General features: G+C 40.2%; 1 pseudogene; it reads left to right on the top strand.

Moving 5' to 3' along the window:
• The first annotated feature begins 3,251 nt into the window (after positions 1 to 3,251).
• On the top strand, positions 3,252 to 3,827 carry LOC142426587 (small ribosomal subunit protein eS7-like; annotated as a pseudogene).
• The last annotated feature ends 5,834 nt before the right edge of the window (positions 3,828 to 9,661 follow it).

Below are 9,661 nucleotides of genomic sequence, written 5' to 3'. Positions count from 1 at the left end.
AGATAGTTTGCATGGGTATCGTTTTTCTAGCAAATTTTCCCTCTTGCCAGTTTACTCCTTGTCAGACCATTTTCTATGTCTACTATCCGCCTCTGAGGATTTTCACCAAACATCTCTACTCTGCTCCCAACGGAAGAGTTCGTGGAGTTCCCAAAAAGCTCAAGCCATCAACCCAAGATGCCTTCCTCAATATCTTGTTTTCATCTTTGTCTCATACCCAAATACTCCCTTGCTTTCCACTGCTTCACCACTATCAATTTTCTACCTCCCCTCCCATCGTTAAATATAATACTTTCATTGTTTTCATCCCCACAAATCTGACAAAATGCCAGGGTCCTACCTCCCTATCTTTTCTGTCACACTAACTACCTCCTATCTGGTGAGTGTCCCAGTTTATGTCCCCCGACATAAAATACTCCCCTCCATCCCTTTGTTTGTTTCATTTCTGATAGACTCAGTTAAGTCCCTTTTCAGCAAGCCTTGAAAACTCCCTGGAGCATAGCTCTCGTCTGCATACAGAGGGTTGCCAGGAGTTTAAGTAACCGGAAGACAACTAACACAAGAAACAACAGTGTATATGTTGAAATTTCATAATTGTTTCCATGATAGCGTTTTTACAGCAGTTCTCTATGATGGTAGAAATCACTTTCTGAGAGCCTTTATGGAAAGGGATTTTACCATATTGCTAGATTTTACCTTGGTTTAATTCATTCTTCTGGTGTGATTTTGTCACTTTACAGTGAATCATAGATCTACATGGTTTATAGAGAAATCCCTGAAGGGGCTTAGCCTATCCTTATTCTGCTAAAGTATCTCTTTCCTACAGCTAACCAATTCCCAACTGCCAAGTACAAACTTCACTAAACTGAGCAATTTTATCTTGTAAAACATTTTAGGCTTTTCCTTAATAATCATAAGCATCACTTTTACTTTTAGGCAGAGATAAAACATTCACAGAGACTGTGCTCCTTTATGAATGAGTTGGTAAATGATATTATTTTTAAAAGGTAATAGCATGACATGTACACACATATAGGTCTGGGTGATGCAGATAGTTTGTGCTCAGCTGTTAACCAAAAGGTTGCTGGTTTCCACCCACCCAGCAGCCCATATCAAGACTTGGCAATGTGCTTCTCTACAGGTTACAGCAGTGCTCCTCTGTGTGCCAAGGGGTCACTAGAAGTCACAACTGGGCTCTACAAATATGCCCATTGGTGCATGTCAAATATTGGGTCACTTTGACTAATGAGAAGACAAATGTCTTCCCTCAAGCACTTACTCAATACAAGGACACTTTGTTCTATTAAATTGGAATTCCAGGATGCACACCTTCCCAACAAGATTGCTGAAGAAAAATGTGTGCATAAGTAAATGTGGTGAAGAAGCTGAAGGTGCCCAGCTATCAAAAGATATAGCATCTGGGGTCTTAAAGGCTTGAAGATAAACAAGCAGCCATCTAGCTGAGAAGCATCAAAGCCCACATGGAAGAAGCACACCACCTTGTCTGACCACAAGGTGCAGAAGGGACCAGTTATCATACATGAAAGAACTAAAAATCATATCAATGGGTGCCTACCTCCCTGATACAATCAATGAAGACAAACGTGTGCATAAGCAAATGTGGTGAAGAAAGCTAATGTTGCCCAGCTATCCAAAGATATAGCGTCTGGGGTCTTAAAGGCTCAAAGATAAACAAGTGGCCATCTAACTCAGAAGCAACAAAGCCCACATGGAAGAAACACACCAGCCTGTGTGACCACCAGCTGTCAAAAGGATCAGGTATCAAGCATCAAGGAACAAAAAAAATCATATCATTGAAAATGTGGGTGAGTGCAGAGTGGAGACTCAAAGCCCATTGGCAGTCAACTGGACACCATTTACTGAAGGGTTGTGGGGAGGAGATGAGCCAGTCTGGGTGCAGGGTAGCAACGATGCAACATATAACTTTCCTCTAGTTCTTAAATGTTTCCTCTCCCCCGTTAGCATGATCTCAATTCTACCTTACAAATCTGGCTAGACCAGAGGATGTACATAGGTATAGAGAGCAGCTGGAAACACAGGGAATAAAGGACAGTAGACTCCTTCAGGACCAATGGTGAGAGTGGCGATGCATGAAGGGTGGAGGGAATTCAGGGTAGAAAGGGGGAACTGATTACAAGAATCTATGTATAGCCTCCTCCCTTGGGGAGGGACAGCAGAGAAGAAGGCAGGGGGAGATATCAGACAGTGTAATATATGACAAAATAATAATTTATTAATTACGAAGGGTTCATAAGGTAGGAGGCAGTGGGGAAGGAGGGGGGAAATGAGCAGGAGATATTAAGGGCTCAAGTAGAAGGCAAATGTTTTGAGAATGATGATGGCAACAAATGTTCTTGACACAATGGATGGATGTATGCATTGTGATAAGAATTGTATGAGCCCCCAATAAAATGATTAAATATATATACATATATATACACAGAGTCATATCTGGAACATGATTTATTTGCATTGCTCTGGGCAGAAAACTTTTGCATTGTTATTATTTTTCCACAGCCTGATTTTCTCCTTTAGAAATGAGTAACCTAACAAAACCTATGAAATTTACACATCCCTATAGGATCAGAAAATCCCTGAAAAGTACTCTACTGCTTACTCAGGAATTTCCTTTGTCCATTTCCTAAGAGACTAAATTGAAATAATCTTCAGTCTGTGAGTTAATAGAGTGAGTGATGCTTTTGTAGTTACTAAGTCCCTATCAAAATCTAGTGGTAATAGATGAAAATTAAAGCAAAAGAAACAAAGTGCAAATAAGGTCCTTACAGTAAGATTCTGTAGAATGCCATGTAAGGTCCTTACAGCAGGATTCTATAGAATGCCATGTAAGGTCCTTACAGTAGGATTCTATAGAATGCCATGTAAGGCCCTTACAGCAGGATTCTATAGAATGCCATGTAAGGTCCTTACAGTAGGATTCTATAGAATGCCATGTACAGTAACCAAACAAACTCACACCATTGAGTCAATATTGCCTCCTAGTGACCCCCTGTCGACTCCTATTCACAGGAGTCAAAAGCTCTTCTCCTGAGGAGCTGGCTGGTGGTTTAAACCGCAGCCCTATGAGTCACCACTACAACACCAGGGCTCCTTGTAAAGAAAAGTAAGTTACAAAAGAAAATAACCAACGTGGAGAAAAATAATTTTTGGAGTTAGTCCAAGAAGAGCAGATCTTCACTGGGTGGGGATACTACCAGCAAGCTGAAAAGGCCATGTTCAGTTCAGGTGGGAAGGCTGTGAAGTCCAATGGTGAAAAGCCAAAGGAATTCACATCTAGCATTTCTCGGGCTCTTCCTAAACTGGAGATTTACTCTGACTAAAGCTGTTGGGAGCTGAATATCACGGTCGTCAAGGAGACGGATGGTGATGGTGGTTGGAACGCTATTACCATCTTTGTTTCCATTCCTCAACTGGAGTCATTCAAAAAACCCCTGTCCAGTTAGTACTTGAGCTCGAAAAAAGATTAGGTGGGAAATTACGGTGATCTTTATTGCTCAGAGGCGAATTCTGCCTACACCAACTCTGCAAAGCAGTGCAGAGAACAAGCGAACGCGTCCCAGAAGCTGCACTCTGCCAGCTGTGCATGATGCGACCCCTGAAGACAGCTTTCTGAGTGAAGTTGTGAGCAGGAGAATCTGTGTAAAGCTGGAGGGAGGCTGACTTATAAAGACTCACTTGGACAAAGAACAGCAGAATAATGTTGAACACACGGTGGAAAACATTTCTAGAATTCATAGGAAGCTCGAGGGCAGGATGCTAATTTCGAATTTCCAGAGCTTCAATTTTAAATAAAAGTGACTGAATAAAATATTACCCCCAATAGAGAATGAGAACATAAAAGTATACATTCCACTTGGCTTTGAAACTAGACAGACAAATGTTCAGAGGGCTATTATTATTATTATTCTAACAGTTTTGTTGACATATAGTTCACATATCATGTAATAGAGTGGTTTCAATACTTTAAAGAGGGTTGTGTATTCACCATCCACAATCAATTTTAAAACATTTTCTTCATCTTAGTAACCATTAGCTCCCCATATCCCCCAACTAGCCCTGACATAACCCTAAGAAACTATTACCCTAGTTATGTCTCTATAGATTTACCTACCCTGGATTTCATATAAAGAAAATCATACCAAAACTTTTTTAAAGGAACAGAATAAAACACAGGAAAATCTCAATCCAAAAGACAGCAGAAAGTAATTAAACTAAAACAAGGTTAAAATAGATCAAAATAGATTAAAAAGGGGTACGAGCTGACTTGTAACCTTACTATAGCTGTAGTAATTCCCTTTCCAATACACTCCGTCTGGAGACAAGACTAGTCATATCCTTGTTCGATGGACTGAAAAAATACATTAGAGGTTAACTCACACCAGGCAAATGAATCTTGGGTTTCACCGTTTTTTTAAAAAAGTACAATGAAACATCTTTAAAAATATAAATGTGAGGGTTTCAAGGATGATTTAACTTAAATAGCACATATGTGTGATTTTAAAGGAGGTAACCTGGAATCAGACAATTGAGAAGGACACTGCATGAAGTAAAAACAAACATAGGAGTCTGTGCTTCAATACATAATGAGCTTTTTAGGTGAGACCTTTAGAATTTCCTCACATTTGCTTCTGGCTTCTAGAGTGTAATTCTAGGGGCTGTGTCCACCTGAGAGTTCTACCTTCTCTGACGTATTCCACCACCTGTCCGTCAGTTTGTACTGTGGTGGTTTATTTGCTGCTGTGCTGTTGGTGGAAGCTCTAGTATTGGGATTTCAAACACCAGCGGGCTCATCCACAATGCCTAGGTCTCAGTGATGCTTCTAGACTAATAACAGCTTACAGAGAAGGAATAGGCTGTCCGCTTCAGATGAATTAGCCACTGAAAATCCAATGGGTAGGATCACAACATTGTCAGCTACTGAAAAATAATGAATAGAAACAGAACACTGTCAGAGATAGTGCTGGAATGTGAGCCCTGTAGGTCAGAGGGCACTTGAATTATGCCTAAGGAACAACCGCCTTCTCCAAGCAGAGCTGATAGTAATGTCGAGGATGGAGGGAAGATGCAGGGCCTTGTTGACAAAGCCCAACTCACAATGAGAAGAAACAGCTGAAAACATCAATTAATAATTGAAATGTGGAATGTACAAATTATGAACCTAGGAAAATTAGAAGTTGTGAAAATAAAATAGAACTCTTAAGGGTAGATATTCTGGGTATTAGTGAGCTGCAATGGATTGGCACTGGCCATTTTGAATGAGAAAATCATATGATTTACTATGCCTGGAACGGCACAGTCAAGAAGAACGATATTGCATTCGTTGTCAAAAAGGACATTTCAAGATATAACTTGAAGGCCAAAGTTGTTTGTGATAATATATAACCACATGAAAGGAAATCCAATCAACACATCTAGTATTCAAATTTCTGCATCATCCACAAAAGCTAGTGATGAAGCAATTGAAGAATTCTACCAATATCTTCAGTCATAAATTGATCATGCAAGCAATCAAGTTGCATTGATAATTACTGGCAAATGGAGTAAATAAGTTGGAAACAAAGAGGAAGGAAGAGTAGTTGGAAAATATGGTCTTTGTGATAGAAATGAAACTGGATATCCCATGTGATAGATAGAAATGAAACTGGATATCCCACTTGATATATATGAAACTGGATCTCCCATGTGGTAGATAGAAATGAAACTGCATCTCCCATGTGATAGATAGAAATGAAACTGGATATCCCATGTGATAGATATGGATCTCCCATGGTAGAATTTGGCAAGACCATTGACTTGTTCATAGCAAATACCTTTTTCCCAACAACACAAACGGTGAGTGTCCACATGAATTTCTCCAGCTAGAATCCACAGAAACCAAATCTACTTTATTGTGGACAGAGACAAAGGAGAAGCTCGGTATCAGCAACTAAAATGAGGCCAGGGGCCGACTGTAAAACCGATCATCAATTGCTCATATGTACGTTCATATGACAGTGGAGAAAGACAAAACAAGCCCATGAGACCCAAAATACAACCTTCAGTCTACACCACCTGACTTTCAATAATATTTCAAGAACCGATTTGATACGTTAAACATTAGTAATAGAAGACTCGTTAAGCTGTGGTATGACATGAAGAGCACTATACATGAAGAAAACAAAAGGTCATTAAAAATATAGGAAAGAAAGCAAAGATCAGGGTGGATGTCAAAGGAGTCTCTGAAATTTACTCCTAATGATGGAGTAGCTAAAACAAATGGAAGAAATGATAAAGTCAAAGGGCTGAACAAAAATTTCAATGGTAGCTTGAGAAAGCATAGTAAAATATTATGAAGAAATCTGCAAAAACCTAGAATTATAAAACTAAGCAAGGAAGAATGCACTCAGCATATCTGAAACTGGAAGAACTCAAGAAAAAACTGAAGTCTTGAGTGGCCATACTGAAAGATATTATGGGTAAAATATTGAATGATGCAGAACACATGAAAAGAAAATGGAAAGAATAGAGTCACTATACCACAAAGAACTAATCAACATGCAGCCATATCAAGAAGTAGCCTATGAGCAAGAACCAATGGGACTGAGATAATAAGTCCAAGTTGCACTGAAAGCACTAGCCAAAAGGAAGGCTCCAGGAATTGATGAAAAGCCAGTTGAAATGGTTCAATAAGCTGATAAAGTATTGGAAGCATTCATTTAGGTATGCCAAAAAATTTTGAAGACAGCTTCTTGGCCAACTGAGTGGAAGAAATCCATATTGATCCCCACTTCCCCCAAAAAGGTAAGCTAGAAAAATGTTCAAATTATAAAATAATACAATTAATTTAACATGTAAGTAAAATTTTGCTGAAGAGCATCCAACAATATTTGCAGCAAGACATTAACAGGAAGTTGCCAGAGGTTCAGGCTAGATTCAGAAGAGGATGTGGAACAAAGGGTATTATTGGATGTCAGATGGATTTTGACTGAGAGCAGAGAGTACTAGGTAAATGTTTATTTGTGTTTTGCTGACTATGTGCAAAGGCATTTTGCTGTGTGGATCACAACAAACAATAGGTAGCTTTGAGAAGAATGGGAGTTCCAGAATACTCAATGACCCTGTTGTGGTCCATGTAGATGGATAAAGAGGCTGTTGTGTGGACAGACAAGGGAATTCTGCATAGTTTAAAATCCAGATAGGTTTCTGTTCACCCACATTTCTGTGGGAGAAGGGAGGCAGTGGGTAGTATAAGATCTGAAAATAATAATAACTTATAATTTATCAAGGGTTCATGAGAGTGGAAGGGTGGGGGAGGGAAGGAAAAAAAGAGGAACTGATACCAAGGGATCAAGGAGAAAGAAAAATTTTTGAATATGATGATAGCAGCATATGTACAAATGTGCCTGATACAATTGGTGCACAAATTGTTATAAGAGCAGTGAGAGCCCCCAAAAGGGAAAAAAATCAGGATAAGTGTAAGTCAGGTTGCATCCTTTCACCATATTTATTCAATCTGTGTGCTGTCCAAATAATCAGAGAGGCTTAATTTTATGAAGAATAATTCAGTAGTATGATAGAACAAAGGCTTATTAACACCCTGTAATAACCAAATTACACAGTCTTTCTTACTGAAAGTGGGGAGGACTGCAAGTGCTTACTGGAGAGTATTGTGGATTGCAGCCTTTAGTATGGATGACAACCCAATGTCAAGAAAACAAAGGTCCCACAGCTGGACCTATAAGTAGCAATGAGATAAAAGGAAAAAAGATCAAAATTGTGAAGGGTTTCATCTTGCTTGAATCCACAATCAATGCTCTTGGAAGAAGCAGTCAAGAGAACAAAAAATGCATTGAATTGGGAAAATCTGACAAACAAGACTTCTTTAAAGTGCTGAAAAGCAAGGATGTTACTTTGAGCTCTAAGGTGTGCCTGGCCCAAGCCATAGTATTTTCAATAGCCACATATGCATGTGAAAATGGGACTATGAGTAAGAAAGACAGAAGCAGATGAGTTTCAGAACAAGTGCAGCCAGAATGCTCCCTAGAAGCCAGGGTGGCAAGCCTTTACCTTATATACTTTGGACATGTTGTCAGGAAAGACTAATCCTTGGAGAGGGGCATCATGGTTGGCAAAGTCTAGGGGCAGGGAAAAAGAGGAAGGGCCTAAACCAGATAGATTGATACAAAAGCTGCAACAATGGGCTCAAACACAGGATGTGAGGATGCTGAGGGACTTGGAGGTGTTTAGTTTGACTGTACATATGGTCTCTGTGAGTCAAACGGACTCAATGGCACCTAACAACAATAACTGAAAACCAAACTCATTGCCATGGATTTGATTCTGACCCACACGGACCTTAGGTGGTAGAGGTAGAACGGCCCCTGGGGGTTCCTGAGACTATAACTCTTTATGGGAGCAGAAAGCCTCAGCTTTATCCCAATAACAAAATGCCTTTTTCTTGCAACTTCTGAAAACCTTAGTTAAGTACATTCTTCAGACTCTTCAGTTATTGACATTATTTCCTCCAGTTCTTCTCTTATTTCTTCATTGTTTCCCTTCTGTGATAGTTAGGATTTTTGTGTGCTAACATGGCTCCCGTAGCAACGTGTGGTTGAAAGTTAGCCTTTCAATCAGGTTTCAGCTTGAATGGACAGCAACCAACATAAGTGGTTGTCTAAGATAGGCCTCTTCCTCGTTCTCCCTGATGACTGGACCAGTGTGCTGCTGCCTGAGTTAGCCGCTCTGCCTGAACCGTGTACTATACTACCTGTAGGCCTAGCCAACCCCTGGTTCATGGTGGATCATGCTACTGTGCTGTGCAGCTCTACATTTTGCTCTGATGCTGCTACTCTACTGGCCTCTGCTACTCCTTAATATATCATCTTTTTGCTGTTGCTGCTCCACCTTTCCATTTCTGCTCCCGTGGGCCAACTTTCTGGCCAATTCACTGTCAGCTTCCTTGACCTTGGACCAGTGGCTGGCCCCCAGGACCAATTCCAGCTGCAAAAGCGCTGTCTCCAAGTGTTACAGCAAAGCCTGGTCTCTGTCTGCCACAAAATTAAAACCAAAACATTCCAAGAAGCTTCTGGAAAGGAGCAAGATAAGTTTATCTGTTGCATCAATGAAGCAACGGAGATGGGATTTAGTTTCTCTAATTGCCTATGTGAAAAAGAGGGATTGCTATACATCAATAAAAGGGGAGACCAGCAAAAGGAATGTCAAGAATTTTGCATCTGTCACAGTGACTCCTGCAGAGAACATCTCGCCCTCTTCTTTCTGCCTTGCCTGCCATGCTGTGTCACAGATGGTGACAGCACAACTGAATGGCTTTCTGGTCCTTTTCCAGGATTCATGAGAGTAAATTGTAGTCTAGCTATTCTTCAACAGTTTTGTCCTCAGATGCTGTTGTTAGGTGCCAACTCAGTCTGATCATCGAGAACCAATTGACAACAAAATGAAACACCACCTGGTCTAACAGATTATGGTACCTTGAGAGTAGAGTACTACAGAAACTAATCCAGGAACACTCATATATGTGTAAGAAAGAGTTTTATATCAGGAAGTAATTATATGAGGGGATACCCCCACCCAAGTGGAAAAAAAGCTCCACTGGGCAAAGTGTTCATAGTATGCATTTTTGCTA

The sequence above is a fragment of the Tenrec ecaudatus genome, chromosome 14 (assembly GCF_050624435.1).
Source record: "Tenrec ecaudatus isolate mTenEca1 chromosome 14, mTenEca1.hap1, whole genome shotgun sequence".
NCBI lineage: Eukaryota > Metazoa > Chordata > Mammalia > Afrosoricida > Tenrecidae > Tenrec > Tenrec ecaudatus.
The sequence above is the reverse complement of the archived record's forward strand: the minus strand, read 5'-3'. Positions and strand labels throughout refer to the sequence as shown.